The sequence below is a fragment of the Sinohyriopsis cumingii genome, chromosome 4 (genome assembly GCF_028554795.1).
Source record: "Sinohyriopsis cumingii isolate HCF-2022 chromosome 4, ASM2855479v2, whole genome shotgun sequence".
Lineage (NCBI taxonomy): Eukaryota > Metazoa > Mollusca > Bivalvia > Unionida > Unionidae > Sinohyriopsis > Sinohyriopsis cumingii.
In genome coordinates, this window is record NC_142964.1 from 126,221,431 (window position 1) to 126,242,748 (window position 21,318).

General features: G+C 34.4%; 1 long non-coding RNA gene across 2 annotated transcripts in view; it reads left to right on the forward strand.

Moving 5' to 3' along the window:
- The first annotated feature begins 7,437 nt into the window (after positions 1 to 7,437).
- LOC149802056 (uncharacterized) overlaps positions 7,438 to 21,318 on the forward strand; it is a 42,454-nt gene continuing 28,573 nt past the window's right edge. Inside the window, exons 1-2 of one of the 2 annotated variants that reach the window (XR_016420499.1) lie at positions 7,438 to 7,620; positions 8,096 to 8,205. This is a non-coding gene — a long non-coding RNA (uncharacterized LOC149802056). The remainder of the gene's footprint in view (positions 7,621 to 8,095; positions 8,206 to 21,318) is intronic. The other variant, XR_016420498.1, reaches the window with a different exon arrangement.

Sequence of the window (21,318 nt, forward strand, 5' to 3'; positions counted from 1 at the left end):
GACTAGTTAGTTGGTAGTTAAACGTAAATAAAGCGGGTTGTGCAGAATGTCAGTGTCGATAAATGATCACCAGTATCTTAGTTTTTTTCCCACTAATATCTCGTATCAACCAACCGTGCATTGCGTATGAATTTGTAACACATATGTTATGAACATCAGTAGTCGCCGGAGATGAAATGGAGTTTGAAGGACTCAGAGCAATGGTACACGGGTACTTAACCGTTTTGGCGTTTTTGTTTAAGATTTAAAATGACATATGCGTGAATTATTCTGAGCAGCTACGCGATGAAGATGATTTGGAATTGGCAGATGTGATGCTGAACCAGCTAACTGGGGTTCGAACATTGACGGTGATTTTGTTTTGCTTCTCGACTAAAATCTTTGTGACAACGGCGTTATGTGACCCACATATACACTAAAATATAATCATGCCATATGCCAAATAGATATTGATTGTTGGGACCACCCTATGTGTCAATATCAGCACGAGGTCAGCTTGGTATAATCGTATTAGCGTTCGAAAACAGCAAAGGAAAACCAAGACCGTCCTTCAACAAAGACGCGTTTGTCCGTGTAATAGTTCTTGGAAGAAAAAGAGAACGATTGTTCATGTATGTAATTTAAGGTAAACCCGGAATAGTTCAAACGATCGCAGGACACATACATATTTCCCAGGAAGAGGTTTTCTATAATTATATGGCGGTTTGGCCAGTAAAGGAAAAACTTGTTTGGAAATGCGTGTGTGTTTTGCACACGAGCGCGATTCGTCCAGGCAAGGTTCACCTGTCAGTGAATAATATTTCCAGGTAACATAGAAGAACTGGATCGACCCTCATAGCTACCGGCATACTAATAAACAAATTGCAGCTTAACAACAGCTGCGAGATGAAATCACCAAGGAAATTGTTTTATTCACAAATACAAATATGTGTGTTGTGGTGGATGCTATTTGTGGCCTCGCCGCTGGAACAGTCGTTAACTTAGGTGTGGCGGGAAGTGAGACTACCGCAGCTATCATATGCACACCAATCGGAATTGCTGTTCGAGCTATATCGATATCAACTGGTGTGGTCATTGGTACCGGTAAAATAATCTCGTTACGCTTGCATACGAATTTAGAAAATCTTGCAGTAGCTCAAAGTGGTCTCAGCACAAATTATAAGCTGTGCTCGGTGGCCATCGATTATATAATGATTACAACGGCAGAGTTTGAGAGGTTGTTGACCGAAATGGAAAAATTCCTATGACTCCATACACAAATAACGAACCTAAAACAGATAGCTGATTTCCATGCAGCAGATCTCGAGCAAAATGTTGCGATCTGTCAGTGAGTTCACAGCACAGCAGCCCCCATAATAAACCGCGATTCATCTACAGACAAAATGCTTGGAATATCACGTAGGAAAAGGATCCTTTTTATTGCTTTGCCGTCCACACGCAGGTTACAATCACGGATGTGCGAGTGTGCAAAATATCCTCAGTTGGGATAATGTTTTGTGGAACTAAAAACTGGTTAGGGTCTGAGAACCGAAAGTGTTCATCGGGTCTCAAACGTCCATTATTACTCTACTATAGTGAGAGACAAATACACCCAAAACAGAACGAAAAGTGATATCCTTGGATCCTACGTGATACTATAAAGTGATTATTTAATTATCGAAAAAGAATGATATCATACAGGTTAGATAATTGTTAATTCGTACTCTGTTTAGATTCGAACCCCGGATAACGGGATCCGGCACCCATTGCCTTGCCTGCACGTACCCCTCCTCCCCATACCCTCCCTCGACCAAGCACACATCCTCTATAAAGGATACTACGAAGTAGCTGATATAGGTGCTCACCTTTGTGTTTGCATTGTTACGTGTTTAGGCTCGAATAAACAGTAACACAGAAAGAGCGAAAACAACAAGCTTTTTAAAATTTAACAAATAAGTTATTTTCCAGGAAATTCTGTAAAATTGAAGAAGGGAGAAGAATTTACGGTTTCAAGAATCAAATCCAAAAATAATCTAAGAATAATCCACGAACGAAATTGCAAAAGTCCTAGTAATAAATGTTCTAATAATTTCAAGTTCGAATCCTGATGGAAAATCCAAGATGGATGACGATGACGTATGCTGTAGTCAGTACTGTGCTAATCTACAGTTCCTTGTAGGAATACAAATAATGCCACTTCGGTGTTGGAAATCCATATTTAATTTGTAAGCAATGTCTTTTCAAAATTTCTGTGTAAGCACTCCTCAAAATATTTCCAAGGAATAAAGAATCAATCCTTTTGAAATCCAACTGACCTGAAGAATTATTATAGCTCAAATCTGGCTACAACCAATTAACTTGACATCAGTATGAAAAGCCCCAAACTGAGAAATCTATCTCAAAACAAAGATTATCTTGTATCATAAGACGCAGTTTCGAAATTCCCCCAAGTTGCGAAATCAGAGGGGGGTCACATGATCATGTTTATATCAAATTTATATCACATACACAGAATACGGCCTTGATTAGACCAATGATTTTATTCCCAGAAATTTTTAAAAAGTGTTTACTTCTTAACCCACGTAGTCCCATCATGACCTTGACAACAACCAATAATTTTAAAATAAAATAGAACTTTGTTTACTAATTCTGAATCCATGTCAGAATTTAGATCAACACCTGTTGTTTATAAAAAAACAGTCAAGGTCAAACAATTTTCTGAAAAAGTATCATCTCTAGTGAATAAATTTACATTACAATAGCATGTAAGATAAAGACAAATTTGAAACTGACAAACAATCAATTGAATTAATATATATATATATATATATATATATATATATATATATATATATATATATATATATATATATATATATATATATATATATATATATATATATCAGATATATGTAACACCTTCCCCCATAAAAAAGAAAGATTTATATGATAAAGCTTTCTTTTTACCATAGATTAATATATAAGTTTTAAGAAAAACATAAGAAGTACTCTTATGAATTACAAAAAGTTTATATGAAACAATACATTGTTATACACGAGAAATTCAGAGATAGCCTTGACCTTAGCATCTAAAAGTTCAACTTGTCCATGACCCACAATATGTCCTAGAAATGAAACACTAGCACGGCAGAACTCACTTTTAGATAAGTTAATTGTCAGACATGCATCTGTGAGTCTGGCAAAGAATTTCCAAATCGTTGCTAAATGTTCTTTCCAAGTGTCGTTGTAGATGATGACATCATCAATGTAATCATCACAATTTTCTAGACCAGAGGTAATCATATTCATGAGGCATTGAAATGTACTCGGCGACCCTTTCATCCCAAACGGCATTACTTTAAATTGATAAAGTCCATCTGGAGTCACGAATGTCGAAATTTCCTTTGCTCTTTCCGTTGGTGGTATCTGCCAAAATCATTTCAGAAGGTCAAATTTGGTGACATACTTGGCATCCCCAATCTTATCAATACAGTCATCAATTCTTGGTAATGGGAATTAATCTGTTTTTGTCACACTATTCACCTTCCTATAATCAGTACAACTACGGAAAGTTTTGTCTGGTTTTGGAACAAGTATTCATGGCGAACTCCAGTCACTTTTACTGGGCTCTATAAAATCATTCTCCAGGAAATACTGAATTCCTTTTTCAAGTATTCCTGTTTGAGAGGGTTCATCCTGTACGGGTGTTGTTTGACAGGTTTAGAATTTACAATTTCAACGTCATGGAAAATTTTGTTTGACCTTGTAGGAACATCTGGAAATAGGTGCTTGTATTCAAATAACAACTGTTTAAGTTCATTTCTTTCTTGCTCTTGTAAATGTGAAAGTTTCTGGTCCAGATCTTTCATAATTTCTGAATTCCGATGATCTGTCACTCCATTGTAAGTATAATCTGATGATATTCCTTCACTTAAATCTTCACTGAGTGGGACAGGTGCAACTAAATTAATTGCATGCTTAACTTAGCTATCTCTTTCAATATAATGGTACTCCTATAATTTATTTAGATCCCAGGAGCACTAATATTATAATTTAACTCATTCATTTTCTTTTTAACCTTGTGAGGCCGTAATATCTAAATTGAAGAAATATCTGATGAATGAGCAAGAGAGACAGAACTCCATTATTACAAAAACTCAAAAGTTCTCTCCATTTTAGTTCTGTCAAACCATAAATGCGCTTGAGACTTGAATTGCTGAATGCCAAATTCAAGCATAATAGGCTGGAAAGATCCAGACCTAAAATTTGACCCTTGATTCAATTGGATAGAGTTAGAAAGGCCAAACTGAGTAAAGACTTTATCAAAGCTTTTACTATTATTTTAGATTTTATATTCTTCAAGGGAATCGCCACTGGAAATCTTGTTGACGCACACATAATGGTCAACAGGTATTGGTTACCTGACTTGGTCTTAGGTAAGGGACCAACACAATCTACCATAATTCTACTAAATGGTTCGTCAAAGGCAGGAATAGGTTGTAGATGAGCCTTGGGAATTTTTGATTTGGTTTTCCTACCATTTGACAAGTATGACAAGATCTACAGTATTTGGCAACATCACTTTTGATTTTGGGCCAATATAAGTGAGTTAAGATCTTGTGATAAGTTTGATTGATCCCTAAATGACCAACCAAATGAGTTTCATGGACCAAACTAAGTATTTCTTGTCTGTAAGGTCTTGGAACTACAATTTGACAGTTCACTGACCACTCATCATCAGCAGGTACCTCGGGAGGTCTCCATTTTCTCTTAAGAATTCCATTTGTAATGAAATAACAGACAGGAACTTCAATAGCTTCAGTTTCACTAATGGCCTTCTGAAACATACAGCAGATCTCAGGATCTTCTTCCTGTTCGACGACAAGTGATTGTCGTTTATCACCCTGATTAGAATAAATAAAATGAGTCGTTAAAAGAGGATCACTGTGATCAATACCTTCTGATTGATCCAAACAAGGAGTAAAAGTGACCTCATCAAAAGCCTGACCAATACATGTGTTAGCTAAAGGAATACTTTCCTTATCAACATCAATCTCAAGAACTTTCTTTGCCATAGCTCTGGCAACTGCAGTTTACCAGAGTTTCTGATCCAAGCAAGGCTTGTCAGTTACAAGTGGATTAACCACAACCTTGTCTACAGCTAGGTTGTTGCCTAGTAATAAATGAATGCCCTCAACGGGTAAAACAGAGACCATTCCGACTGTCACGGGTCCTGAAACTAAGTCTGATGACAAATTTACATAATGGAGAGGAACATTAACAAAGCCGCACTCTACTCCCTGAAGAAGACTTCTCAGAAAAAGGCAAAGTACCAAACAATAAAAGACTCTGTGAAGCTCCTGTGTCCCTTAACATTTTAATAGGGATAGGATTGGCCGAATCACCTAAGAGCGATATAGAACCCTTTGATATGAATGGTTCATAATTCTCTGTAATCAAATCAGACTGGGGTTTGTCAGACCCAACAAATGTATTGGTGGCGCTCACCAGATAATATGTACTTTTGAGAGAGTGACGTATATAAGGTGAAGTAGTTCGCATTTAAAATATGCACAATGGAGAGAATGTTGGCATATCTCTATGCTACATTAATGTAATGTGGATGATATTTCTTTTGGATATTGTACTTTTGGAAATTTTACATGATTTAAGCACACTGCTAACTAAAATGACTGCTCCCTTGTGTTAAAAAATCAGTCTGAATTAGTCTAAGTACACTATACATAGCAGCTATTAAAATAGGGAAAATGAATTTTGCCAGACTAGACAATACCAGCTTCTGAAAGTGCAATGAATGAATTACCAAATATATAAAATGTAAAAAATGTTATCGGCTCTTTTTTATACAATTGGCCTCTGAAGTTCAGGAAGTGAAAATGACCAAGTAGAGCTAGCACTTTTTTGAAAGGTGCACATTTGAAGTAAGACCAAGCTGTATACTCTATAACCCATAGTACACCCATCAATCATACACCAAAATAAAGGGAATTAAAGGTTCTTTGCAATATACCTAAAATATACAAGGTCTTTTTTAAATAGCCAGTATAACCAGTGAGGAAAGCCGGGGACATTCTTTTTCTTTAAATTCCTAACCTATGCAAAATGCGAAACTGTATAGCGCCACCACTGCTTTCAATACATGACCGTGACCTTGACCTCTTAGAAATAAGAGCACTTGGAATAGGTCTGTCTTGATTCTGATGCCTATTTTTCAATTTGTAGCAATCAGAAATAACGGGTCCTTTTTCCTTGCAATAGGTACACGGAGGAAGAGACAAGGATCTTGAATCAAGCTTCTCCGAAGTTTGATTTTTAGAAGTTGTGCAAGTTTGAGTTTTAGAAGGGCTTGTATTAGGCTGAAATACTTTTCTGCCAAAAGACTGTTGAGTAGAAGTCTTATTTACAAGAGGAACTTTATGAGTTAAAGAATACTATTAACATCAATGCACGGCTAAGTGTAACTCAGGTGCGTACAGAAAAGAGTAAAAGAAAACATTATTCCTCACATTTTAATTTGCTCGATCTTTTTCAGTTACATCTGGGCACGTTCACAAGAACAGAATGATTTTCGTAGTTTCGAATTTAAACAGTTATTATATTCTTACCTTTCTCTTGGAACTTCCTATTGGGTCTTGTCCAAATACCAAATTGCACTATATTGTCACCTTTCTCTTGGAGCTTATTATTGGGTCTTGTCCAAGTACCAAATTGCATTTCGAATCTGCTTACGAGTACTTTTACTTTTAGCGAAGACTAGTCTCTACTGTCTAACAGTTATATATCCCAAATATGCACGGCGATGTCCCAAACACGCACGGCTATGTCCCAAACACGCACAGTAATTTCCCAAATATGCACGACCATGTCCCAAAAAAGCACGGAGATGTCCTAAATATGCACGGATATGTCCCAAACACGCACGGGGATGTCCCAAAGAAAAACGGGGATGTCCAAAACACGTACGGCGATGTTCAAATACGCACAGATATGTCCCAAATACACATAACAGATCTACAAAGGTAGATCATATATAAATGTTTCGCAATAAGTTTAAGGGGATTTCTATCACCTATCAGCGAGAACTACGCGTAATAAAATTGATTATAAATGGCAACATCACAAATTGGAATTTATGTCAATAGTTTAATTCCGTATACACTGAAAAACAAGTACAGTTATCCCCTGAAAAAATTCCCATTTGTCAGCTTCAGAAAAATAAGATTTATTAGTTTAGAAAAAGGTATCTACTGCATACACATTCATTTTTTTTATTGTCAGTTGTGTTTAACAATACATCATTAATTAATGAAATCAACACTGATAAGAATTCATTAGGATGAACTAATTGTTATACTTCTTGTTTATGTTTTCTTAAAGTAAAAACAAGTCTTTTCTTTCAGCAAATGTCATAGCATCACACACAAAGCTATTGCGTTCCGTGCTAAATCTATTGCGTTTCGTGCTTAATTCATCTACAAACATAAACATTTTTGTTCCCTGAATGATGTTTGAGCAAAGTTAGGCGAAATACATGACGACACATGTAAAGGATAAGATTAAACTAGGAACTCGACTACTTAAAACCGTTCCTGCCTGTAGCACGAGGAATGCATTCAACAGGTAAGACATGTAACAGTGCTTTTAAACTGACACCCATATGCGTGAAAAATTGTGTACGAGAGATAAGCATGCGACAGTGAAGCTCTGAGTAGATTAGTTAATTTGTAATAGTCACGGACTTATGAAATGTCAAAAGTGATACTCATTTTTTTCCAGTTCTAATTTACATTAGTTACTTTCTTACTTTGTTAATAGTTTCTAAGATGAGAGAGAGAGAGAGAGAGAGAGAGAGAGAGTAAAATGTAACCTGTCTGAATATCGTTGGGCAGCCATATCTATATGCGTAGTAAAGAGTAATATTTGAATCATTTGTTTTTGTTAGACAGTTGTCAATAAGTTCATTCAAAACATCCTGGGTATCAACAATGGTCGACATCAAAGACCTGCTTGTTGGCAGTTTTTCAGGAGAAATAAAATAGTACACCTCGTATCTGAAGCCATGAACATTCACGATTTTTCTATTATGAATCGGCAGGAATAAGGTCAATGGTCAATCTGCTGCACCTTAAAGCAGATGTCAACTCGGTAAGAGAGTGCATTGGGTGTAATCGAGTGGCCACAACGAAAGGAACACAAGCACGCAAGGTACGATATTGTGCAGTTCGGATCACGTTATAATTGGTTTATCACCAGTATGTTCATCCCTACTGTCTTTGCTGTCATACGGTTAAATGATAACTGAAACATAAGTGCATTTCAGTAGGTGGAAATAAATTAAATTAAAATTAGGAAGTTTAAGTACATTTTCCGATTTGTAATCACGTTTTCTCCTGAATAATTACATGGACTTTTTGTTGGATCCAGTACATAATGGAATAATAGAGAAAAATCTCGTTTTGGATTAACAACAATAGCTCCTTATTTTTTATGTTGAGAGACCACCTTATCTCGGAAATTATCTGTAGTTTTATCTCGCTTTCTGATAAAAATAAAATAAAAATTCTCAATGATTCCTCTTGTGCTTCTATAATCTCTGTAGATCTTTACGTAGAATGTAAATATAGTTTATTAAAATAATGGCGATAAAGGACGTTTTTCTCTAAGCTTTGGCTAGAGTTAGATCAACGTGTTTCCTCCGCATTGTCTGGTAACTATTAACATGTCCTGTTGGTGAAAAATAATTTAGTTAAATTACAAGCATATATTTTAACATTACAACTTAAAATAATTTTTTAAGATATAAACCATTCAGGGCCGGCGCCAGACTATCTGGCGCCCTAGACAAGGTTAGATTCTGGCGCCCCCGCCCCGCGCCCCCCCCCCCCCCGCAGCAATCTAAAGGTTTCGTATACGCGTAATTCCACAGAAAAACTCGTGACCATAAAAACGCGAACGTAATTACGTCCTGAAAGTTTCGTATACGCGCGATTTTCACTTACTAATTTTGCTTGTTCCGGTCAGCCTGGTGTTTCGGTCAGACTGAATCTACCCGATTATTTGTCCCTGTATGAAATAAACCAGGATAAAAAACGACCCGCAATAAAACTGAAATTTATTTATTTTTCAAAACTGTTGTTGATTTGGAGAAATGCGCCCCCTGAAATCAGCGTCCTAGGCGGCTGCCTAGTTTGCTTATATGGTAGCGCCGGCCCTGAAACCATTTGAATCGGCACGTGCCACGCATAAATGAAACTCACAGAAACAATGAATTAGCAGTGGTCAAATGTTATATGTCAAGAACGGCTTCTATTTTAACACAATAATCCAAATTTACATATGCCTTTTTTATTTCTTTTTATTTAGGATGGAACTCTGTCGATAAGTATAAACGAGACCATAATAGTTAAAGAACAATCGCATCATTTAACCTATGCAATCAATGAATCTTTTTGTTGTCTACAATCGTACTATTATGTCAGTTACAGTTTAAAAATTACACTGCCGTTGAATATTTCCCCTGATTCCCGATATAATCATATCTCTGTATGTCATTGTTTCTTGACATATAACCTGATCAGTGACCAAAAAGTTTCCCTTGCTCTGATTTTATTGATGTGGGGGAGAGGGCAATCATCCTAATTTTATTGATGTGGGGGGAGAGGGCAATCATCCTAATTCCGTTACATGTTCCAGCTTACAGAATAAGATACTAATAAAGTATACATTTTGGCATTCACAACAAATTTGTTCCCTCGTCACGAAAATAGGACATTAAAACAATGAGCGAATTAATACAACCGAGTTCTCAATATGTGACCAAAAATAATTTGAAACAATTATTTTCTATCCGAGTTACAGGTAACTCAGTACATTTAATTCTGGTGAAGTTTCTACAGGAGTGCACTATTTACGCAAACACTGTACTATTTACGTAAACATGTATCCGACTATGATCCATCATTATGACTGTGTTAGATATATGATTATGTAAACAATGTACTTATCAATATCCGTAGTACTTTTCCTTGATGATAGGTCTTCACAATGAAATGTACCTTATTATCGAACAACATGCGTATATCATTTGATCTAGTACACCTAATAAGAGTACGTGAACTAAATGTTCATTTATTAGAGGATAATAAATACATAATTTCAGTATCCTAGACAAACTTTCTTAGAAAAGTCTTAAACACACACCTAAAAAAAAATGTTCATACAGATTCTTTTTTCGCGAAGAAATGAATTAATGAAGACTTACTCTTTATGCTTGAACAAATCATAATTTGTCAAAAAATGTTGTACTTGTTGTCTTCAAAAAGTAACGATGTGTGAAGAGCGTGCAACTGTCATGAACAATTACCATACGAAGATTGGAATGGCACTTTTTCGCATAGAAAACATTATAATGAATGAAGATTGCATTATATGTGAAAACATGTTGAATTAAGACTGTTGTTTTCTTTGAGAAAACAATATACTGCATGAAGACTTGTTTTCGCAAAGAAAATATTATACTGCATGAAGACTGGGGGTTTCTTTTGTTTTCTCAAAGAAAACATTATACTGCATGAATATTTCATATTTTTTCGCAAAGAAAACAGTATACTGCATAAAGATTTCATATTGTTTTCGCGGAGAAAACATTATACTGCATGAAGATTCATATTATTTTCACAAAGAAAACATTATGATGCATGAAGATTCATATTGTTTTCACAAAGAAAACATTATGATGCATGAAGATTCATATTGTTTTCACAAAGAAAACATTATGATGCATGAAGATTTCATATTGTTTTCGCAAAGAAAACATTATGATGCATGAAGATTTCATATTGTTTTCGCCAAGAAAACATTATGATGGATGAAGATTCATATTGTTTTCGCAAAGAAAACATTATGATGGATGAAGATTCATATTGTTTTCCCAAAGAAAACATTATGATGCATGAAAATTCATATTGTTTTCGCAAAGAAAACATTATAATGCATGAAGATTTCATATTGTTTTCGCATAGAAAACATTATGATGGATGAAAATTCATATTGTTTTCACAAAGAAAACATTATGATGCATGAAGATTCATATTGTTTTCACAAAGAAAGCATTATGATGCATGAAGATTCATATTGTTTTCACAAAGAAAACATTATGATGCATGAAGATTTCATATTGTTTTCGCAAAGAAAACATTATGATGCATGAAGATTCATATTGTTTTCACAAAGAAAACATTACGATGCATGAAGATTTCATATTGTTTTCGCAAAGAAAACATTACGATGGATGAAGATTCATATTGTTTTCGCAAAGAAAGCATTACGATGCATGAAGATTCATATTGTTTTCACAAAGAAAGCATTACGATGCATGAAGATTTCATATTGTTTTCACAAAGAAAGCATTACGATGCATGAAGATTCATATTGTTTTCACAAAGAAAGCATTATGATGCATGAAGATTCATATTATTTTCACAAAGAAAACATTATGATGGATGAAGATTCATATTGTTTTCACAAAGAAAACATTATGATGGTTGAAGATTCATATTGTTTTCGCAAAGAAAACATTACGATGCATGAAGATTTCATATTGTTTTCGCAAAGAAAACATTAGGATGCATGAAGATTCATATTGTTTTCACAAAGAAAACATTATGATGCATGAAGATTTCATATTGTTTTCGCAAAGAAAACATTATGATGCATGAAGATTTCATATTGTTTTCGCAAAGAAAGCATTATGATGCATGAAGATTCATATTGTTTTCACAAAGAAAGCATTATGATGCATGAAGATTCATACTGTTTTCGCAAAGAAAACATTATGATGCATGAAGATTCATACTGTTTTCGCAAAGAAAACATTATGATGCATGAAGATTTCATATTGTTTTCGCAAAGAAAACATTATGATGCATGAAGATTTCATATTGTTTTCGCAAAGAAAACATTAGGATGCATGAAGATTTCATATTGTTTTCGCAAAGAAAACATTATGATGGATGAAGATTCATATTGTTTTCACAAAGAAAGCATTATGATGCATGAAGATTCATATTGTTTTCGCAAAGAAAACATTATGATGGATGAAGATTCAAATTGTTTTCACAAAGAAAGCATTATGATGCATGAAGATTCATATTGTTTTCGCAAAGAAAACATTATGATGCATGAAGATTTCATATTGTTTTCGCAAAGAAAGCATTATGATGCATGAAGATTGCACTTTTCTTTACAAAGTGTTTTTATGATTAATAAAGAACTCATTTTGCTAAATGAAATTGCCAAATAATAAAAAGCAACACACTTTTGGCTTTCGATAGTTCACCAGTGAGTATTAAAATACTGTTAAGAGTCGGATTGTAGAATACCAAACTGAATGGTGTTTGGACCCAAAAGCACCAGATTCATATTGTAGGACAACCATTTTAATGGTATTTGAATCCTAAAACACCAGAGTATGATTTTAGGAAACCAAACTGAATGGTATTTAAATCCAAAAGCGTTAGAATCGGATTCTAAGATACCACGTTGAATGGTATTTGTATCCAAAGGTACAAGAGTCGGATTGCAGGACAACACATTAAATGGTATTTAAGTACAAAGGTACCAGAGTGCGATTGGAGGACACCAAATTGTATGGTATTTGAATCCAAGAAGGACTGAATCACTTTGAATAGACATGTATCGATCTATATACGCCGGGAAAGTCAATTATATTTCATATGATCAGTGACTTTACGGATAGAGGTTGCAAATGAGTTAGAAGCAACTCTTACGCAACTATCCAATTTTGTCAACATTTTTATTTGCAATAAGAGGAGTGTTTGTAGTGTCTACGCTGGATATTAAAAAATGTTCGAGGACTACAACTCAATTAATGTATTTGTAAGGCTTCCAATAGTTGTAAAAATGTTCGTGGAAACATTATCAATATTTCTAAATATTTTGCATCTAAAGTTCAAGCGTCTATCTCTTTAATGCATAAATTAGTTTTGTTTCTTAATATGTTAAAATCAAGATTTGATGGTTTCATTTTACCCCCCCCCCCCCCCCGGCCAAAACAGAAGTCCAGGCTATCAGGTTTTTATTTTCACGGTGCAATAAAAAATAAAGAACTGTGTGAATTCCATTCATGAGATTACTCGTTGTGGCAAGCCGGACCACAGGAACATATATACTTATTATGAACAAGATAAAAGGAGCTGGATTAATTCTGCTGGTAAGAAAATGAAGTATTGCATCTCGTATTACTGAAGAGGACTAAAAGTTGTCTACTCCAAAATGTTTTGGAACATTTGAAATAGTTTACTGGGTTATATCGTTTATCGGTAGACTGTTTTATGTATGCGCTTTGACGAAAACACGATTTCTTTTTTTTTTTTAAACGCATATCAGTAAACAGAGCTGCCGAAAGTCTAGACATACTGGCTTCCAATAAAAATCCACCACGGGATTTCGAATAAAATTAGCACAAATGTACATCTAATTAATGAATCTAATTAATATTAATTAGGAGAATAATTTTTTTTGTAAGCGTAAACTTCAGGAATATAATATGAAGATCATTTTTAGGCGTGAACTTCAGGAACTAATTAGGAAAATCAATTTTGTAGGCGTAAGCTTCATGACTCCGATTATACAGAACTTAATGCCACCTATTTTATCCAGATGCGTAAATTTATAATTTTTCCAAGAGCAATGAAACACCATTGTGGAATGAATGAATGACCAGTTAGAGTGAAACGTGACTGGATTTCTGAGTCAGTGCGGGATGAACTGACCGAGATAAGAACAACATGGTTTCTGAACTACTTACTGTTTTACGTTGATACTATATATATATATCTCGTCATGCTTGCTAAGGCGTAGTGTCTTAGTTAATATCTGTAAAGGAACTGAGCGGATCCTATATTTAGTTGAGATAACTACAACTATGTAAAATGAATTTTTGAAGAAAATGCGTTATTTGGAGCAAAATGAGACTTGTAATCAGTGTGGAAAGTGATACTTTCAACAAAAGCAACAATACTATTAAAAGACACAATTGCTAACGAGGTTATCTCAACTACAAGTAATATAAGTACAACCTTTAATCATGCAGCCACCGGCTTCTCGCCCTTCGTTCGGGCCTCGTTCTCTCACTTTTCTAAAGACAAATATTATCTATAGCACGAGCATGGAAGAATTATTATCAGTCAGTTTATAATGACCTCTTTTATATAATCAAAGTAGTTTATATAAAGTTTATATTTTACTTTCTAATACAGGTTATTCTATAGAGGTATGGTTTCTGAACAAAACCTTTAATATTTACTAGTTAGTCTTTAAAAACCAAGTATAAAAACATACTGTATATAGAATATTTGTTAAATAGCTTAGATTCTCGGCTGAATATTCCAAACTCTGATTACATTTGGGTGTTTGGATGTAAGCACTAACGCGTCTTCATTTTAACAGTTGTAACTGTATACTGTTATATCAATGACTATGAATTATTTTAAAATTGCCGTAAATGAATCAAAGAACGCAAAAGAAACCAAAGAAAAAGTTTAAACCTCTGACAGGTTACCATTTACATTTGTACGGTTTTCAACCCTTAATAACGTTTGAAAACTTGAAAAAAACTGAAATCATTTCGATATTCGGGTCAGAATAACATTTGTTTTCGCTCAAGGTGAATAGAAGACGGGGTATGTCCAGGCTTAGACCATGATATGCATTACTGTGTTTCTCCGATGTGGTGGGACCATTTAGATCCAACCATAAATGCCTTTCTTGTTGTTGCCACAAATATGCTCTATCATTTGGTGTATCAGAACCAGAATCATTTACTCGTTTGACCTTCTCATTGCCATAGCTCTTATAAATTGGCAATTAGAATAAATAACTTTGCAAAATTATTGCCAGTGACAAGTAAAGATAAAAAACCTATTTGAAAAGAGACAGGCGTGGAGCCAGCACATCCTGAAATTAGCGCTAATACTACATATCAGTTGATGATATAGACGATGGTATACATATCAGTTGATGATATAAATGAAGTTGTTACATATCATTTGATTATATAGACAATGGTACTACATATCAGTTGACGATATAGACGAAGGTACTACATATCAATTGATGATATAGACTGTGCCATTATATATCAGATATATCAGTTATGAAGATGGGTGATGGTAGAAAATATCAGTAATAAATTGGAAATGTTTGATGTAGTTACATCCACTCCGCCAGCCAAAAGAAAAATTATTAATGTACTTGGGCACTAACAGAGTTTAAATGGTGGTTAGTTATTGACGTGAGAAACATAATGTCATACCGATAGTATTACCTAAATATGATTGTGCAAGTTTTAAGCTATTTTCATTGTATTAATCTCCTACGAAATTATGCTGAATCATCCCAAACGCGTGTCCGTGGAGTTTTTGAACTTATTTACTGTCGTGAAATGCCAGCGGTCTTTCCCCAAAAGAAGCTTTTGCTCTTGTTTGAGTTTCGAAAACTAGTTTTAGTTGAGTTTTGTATAGCATTCAGCATTAATAAATGATGAATTGGAACGCGTACATCTCGAAAACTCACATGAATTAGAATACACGCATATGTAAACCTCAGCTAGGTTTTGAAGACCACATATGGTGCATATTCCTTGGTTAATTTACTTTCAGAATTATGTCAGTGATCGAACACTGTTTCCACTATTAAGAAATTGTACTAGCTTATTTAGTTTCCCCTACGCATAGAAAGGTATTTACTGTAGTTTGCAATTTTTTTAGTCACTGATGCTTATTGTGATCGTCTTATTTTCTATCATGTTTTTAGACTGAGTGTGTTTCAGATACATTTTAAAATAAGGCGATTAATTTTGTTTTCGTTTTCTTTATGTTATAATTAATGTGTAATTGCCCCGGGAAATTAATTAGTGATTACACTAGAAGCCAAAAGTAAAGCAGAGAGACCTTCCAATGAAACGTTCGTAAGGGGCCATGAGCACTTGAAAATTAGGGTTTCCGGTTCTTAGTAGTACGGCAGAATTAACTCCATCTTAAATTCTATGCACGGTGCTTCCGCACCAGTATACCTATTTATCGGCTGGACCATGCGCAAACTAATCCCATAAAAGCTCATGTCGGTTGCCATATAATAACTACTGTGAGATAACTACATGTACTCACCTGACTCGCGTAGAGCAGGTGAGCAAAATAGTCCCTAGAAATCTAAGAAAAATAGTCATTAGAAATCTTAATTGCTAAGCAAATGTACATAGGCATTTTATCATATTTATAATATTCACCAATATTAAAATTCTAATGTATTTCAACCTACGAGTATTTCCGCAACCAGTTGATAGCATACATTTATTCTAGACTTCTCAACTTACTTGCCATGCCTCTGTTTCAATATTTTCTCTCACACGTGCAAATAATCAGATTTCTTTTAAACCACTAAGCCGGGAGGGGTTGGATCGGGTAAACAAACAAGAATAAGTGAAAGAAATATTTATTTATGACACGGGTAAGGAATGCATAATTCATTCGTACACACACACACACACACACACACACACACACACACTTTAAATTAAACGATTGAAAATCCTAAAGTATCTATGCACACCAATTTCATCAACATATACATTCAATGCATAGATCATCAGCATGTTACAATATGCAATTACCAACATATATCATTAAGGTATGCTATTATGAACTCATGGATAAATGTATTCATTTATCAGCATACGTGACTGATGTATGGATTTATCAACATATATGGTTAATGCATTTTATTGTTTACCAATGACCATTATCTTTAAGTACCATCTACAATTATGGACAAAGGTTAGTCCTGTAAACATAACGATTACAAATGACCTTTATCTTAAATTACAATCTACAACTATGGACAAAAGTTAGTTCTGTAAACATAACAATTACAAATGACCTTTATCTTAAATTACAATCTATAATCTTGCCAAATAAGCATACAATATAGATATAAATATCAGGAATGAATTTGTCTAGTCCACTTCTTTCTGCCTGCTGAAGGATTCGTCAAAGGCCTTCCTACCCAGTATAGACTTGTTATTTTAGAACCTTTATCTTGAGTCAACCAGTGTCGTACGTCCAGCCAACGTCATCGAAGGTACCATTAACTGCATTGTCAGGCTTAATATACCCCACAGAGTGCAACAACTTCAAGGAGCAGCTAATAATACAACAAATGAGCCGTGTAATACACGAGACATACCTAATATATGTTTGGTAACAAAATACTTAAACCAACCTAGTTATATATTAAATTTTTCTTTCACGTGAACGACTGTACGAGATTATTAATATAATAACCCTGTTGTACGATGTGTACAACAAGTGAACGTTTCTCATCGTTTAATGCGTACATCTTACAACTGAATTCAGCTTGTCAATTCACCTACGCAGTGTCTAACCTGAAAGAGATCATTTTCCATTCGATAGAATGGTGTTATGTGTTATCGGTTTGACTTTCTAGAAGTATGGAATACATTCGAAAACATTAAATGGGTTAGACAGTATTATTACATAGAACAGATAGCAAAAAAATAAAATAAAATAAAATAAATAGTACACTTTCACATACGTCTACAACAGAAGATTGCTTCCTTAAAGTACACAGCTCCTTAATAGAGATTTTATGCACTGTGGCATTATAGAGAAAAAAGTACTATGAATATTGTGGACGTGGTCAAATCCATGGCCTAAGAACACGTGATTCAGACCCCCATCCATTGCCGGCACTTCACGCTGTGGTACTAAATAAACAGAAGTCGCTCATTTTGAAATCTTAGGGGCTAATACCTTACACAATGCGTAACGCTATGTGTGGCTTTGAAACACAATCTTAATTTATGTTCATACATAACACTAAATATATTTTCTTGCACACTATTTCGTGACAGCACTCACTTTTTATTAGCTAATTAGACTGAAAGCGGAAATGCTTTAATGCGCGTAGGCGGAATGATATTCTCAGAAAAGGGGTGGAGAAAGCAAATACTTATTACAACCCACAAAAATTTCTTATAAAATTTTTATCCGATTCTTTTTTCTAAGACGTCAACCTTTCTAAAAGCATCAAAAGTTCGTAACCTTTTATCAGTAACTTAATTATACAATTGAAATGTCCTTTTTGTCTAAATATGTAACTGATGCCTAATGTTTTGCTTAATGTTCTGGTTACGTTGAATAGGTTACTGTTGGAAGGACAGGCACCTGGTGACGTTGAATAGGCTACTGTTGGAAAGGCTTGTATCTGGTTACATTGAATAGGCTACTTTTGGAAAGACTTGTACCTGGTGACGTTGAAAAGACTTGTATATGGTTACATTGTATAAGCAACTGTTGGAAAGGCCTGTATCTGGTTACATTGAACAGGTTACTGTTGAAAAGGCTTTTTATCTGGTTACGTTAACAGATTACTGTTGGAAAGACCGGCATCTATTTACATTGAACAGGCTACTGTTCGAAAGGCTGGAATAATGCTACGTTGAATAGGCTACTGTTGGAAAGGCTAGAATCTGGTTACGTTGAGTGGGCTACTATTGCAAAGGCATGATGAAATCGTGTGGTATTTGCTCTATTTGTTTCGTTGGCATTGTAATATTGGTACTTTTTATGAATATGATTTAATATGTTTGCAAACACATTTCTATCAGAACATATCCAGCGCAATGCATTTAGTGGATCACACAGTAAATTCGGTTCCCGTTGTTTTAATAATAACCAAAACTATTAAACTTCTAGCTCATGATAACAATATGTAAATATAAATCATAAATCGTATTTTAGGATTACGTAATATCTGTATAACGGACTTTGATAGTTTATTAATGTTCCCTGTAATCTTTACGCTTCCCAGTGATATTTAACCCGAATCTTTAAAGAAACACCACTCTGTGATGTTATGCATATAAACTTTTATTGTTTTTTTGGCTTTTCTCCATGATTATGTATTATGTAAATCTGTTTTTTTTTTAAATAACCGACCTTAGCCCAAACTGAAGTTAATGGTCTATCTGACCAGTGGCGTTTATTTTGTAAACACCATAATACATAGCTAATATTTCTCCATGCCTATAGAATAAATATTCTGATCATTATTAATGGAGGTAAACATGTTTATTTGAATCTGAGTCTAGGACATCAGTTTTCCACTTTCAAATTCCTAAACTTGTTGACAACTTTTAATATTTTAGAGAGGAGACTGGCCTACGTTTTAAATAGTATTGTGTCTTAGCTTTTTATATTAATGTTGTTTACTTTAAAAAATTACTCATTCTTGCTATACACCCAAAGCGGAAACAGCTTTATTGTTGTGTTCATTTTGGATTTGGGTGGATTTATTTGTTCAAATTAAAATTCACTGGAATTACAAAGTGCTCACTAATATTCTTGGTCTAAAACATTAATTTGGAATGATAGTGAATTCAGGAAATACCATTTTGGATTATATTTTTGTGATACATCAAAAGACTGTTAGCACATCACCACAATCTGGACAATCGGCACGCTAGTACATTCGAGACTATAGGCACATCAATAAATTCAATACTGGAATTATTTGGAACAACCACTAAAATTCAATTGGAATACTATTCATTTTGACTAGTGATAGAACTTTTGAAACTATTTGGGATTTAATTCACAAGTTCTTTTTTAATTTTCACTTTGTATTATAGGGAAATGAATTATTTATTGAATTTTACAAAACTTGTGGTTTCGATCTTTCATAAATTTTACTTTGAATTTATTTTGTTTTTGTTTGATTCAAAATAAATTTTGTTAAAAAAGCAAGCTTACGTCAGTGTAATAATGCTGAAAATCACATTTAAAGAAATTCGAGCTTCAACATTGGCATGGGTTTGTTCGTCTAAAACTAGAGCTTGACTACACGTAATATAGCGTTGTAGTATACGGCGTAAATGTCAGGTATGTCACGTGATGGTGTATAGTAGTGCTTTCCCATTAATTTGTGTGGTAATAAAATACTATCTACTGGTGACACATATGTGAATGAAACAGTTGTAGTAGATAGCTATGTATACTTTTGAAGTAACGGTGTTTATATGATCGACAGATAAAGCAAGCCATTGTGCAATGGGTTGTACGGGTCATCTCGAGGTATTACACAGTGAAAGTTTGCTTAATAATTTCTCTTCTCTCCCTCCCTCCCTCTCTTTCTCTCTTAAAAAATAAAGGCTCTGTGAATTGCTATATTAAATTAACGGCAATGATAGTACAAAGATCTAACAAGTTGTGTTTTAGTTTTTATTTTACCTTCTGAAGGCTGTATAGGATTAGTAGGAAACAAAATCTCGTTTTTGACGTCAAGAAGACAAGAATCTTATGTAGGAAACGTGTTATAGTCATTAGTTTATGTTAAATAAAATAAATATCACGAGATTCATTACAGTTGTTCTTTCTTTGTCCAGAATGAAATTGTTTTGGGGGGTTGGGTTTATTTCTGTTTTAAAGGAAAACTAAACACATTGGTTTTATCAAATAACACTCCAATTTTCTCTTGAGTTATTTTGAAATTGCGTTTCTGATATAACTAAAAATATTCTGTCAATTTACCGAATATTATTCAACTTTTAATTTCTTGAAAATTATAAAGCATGCGAGAAATATAGGGACATGGTAGAACCTAACGTCCGATTCTGCACAAAAGCCTGGATTATGTAATACATTTCCACGTAGATTGGTTTTGCAATACAACAGAGTACAGTTCCATGTAGAGGGGTTTTATTGGTGAATTGATGTAAACAATATCCCAAAACAACATTCCCAAAATATTTTGATAAGCTGTCTTCTTCTCAAATGTCAAAATACTAAATGCATAAGAGTCTGATTGAGATCTGTGTCAGCGATCTGTCTCAGCAAATGAATCGAGACAGTTTGGATGCATATTCTATGAAATCTGAAGGGAATATTGTAAGGAAAGGACCCTAGATAACTTAGGCTTATTATATGTGCCAGTTAAATGTGTTATTCAGGTATTGTTGTGTAACTTTTGCAAGTTAAATTTGATGAATTTGTAGGAGTACAATATCACATACTATCCCCACCCCCGTCGTATTCGTAAATCTAGGTGTTTGGGTGAACTAAAATTATTATTCAGCAGGATCCCACAAGATAAATTGCATTTCTATGACATCAGACATGGCCAACTAGCCATAGAATGTAGATCACACCAGCCCAGCTTTAGTGCGTCACATTTCTGATTTCCATTATGCACTCGACATGCTTGTTCGTTGGTATTAAATTA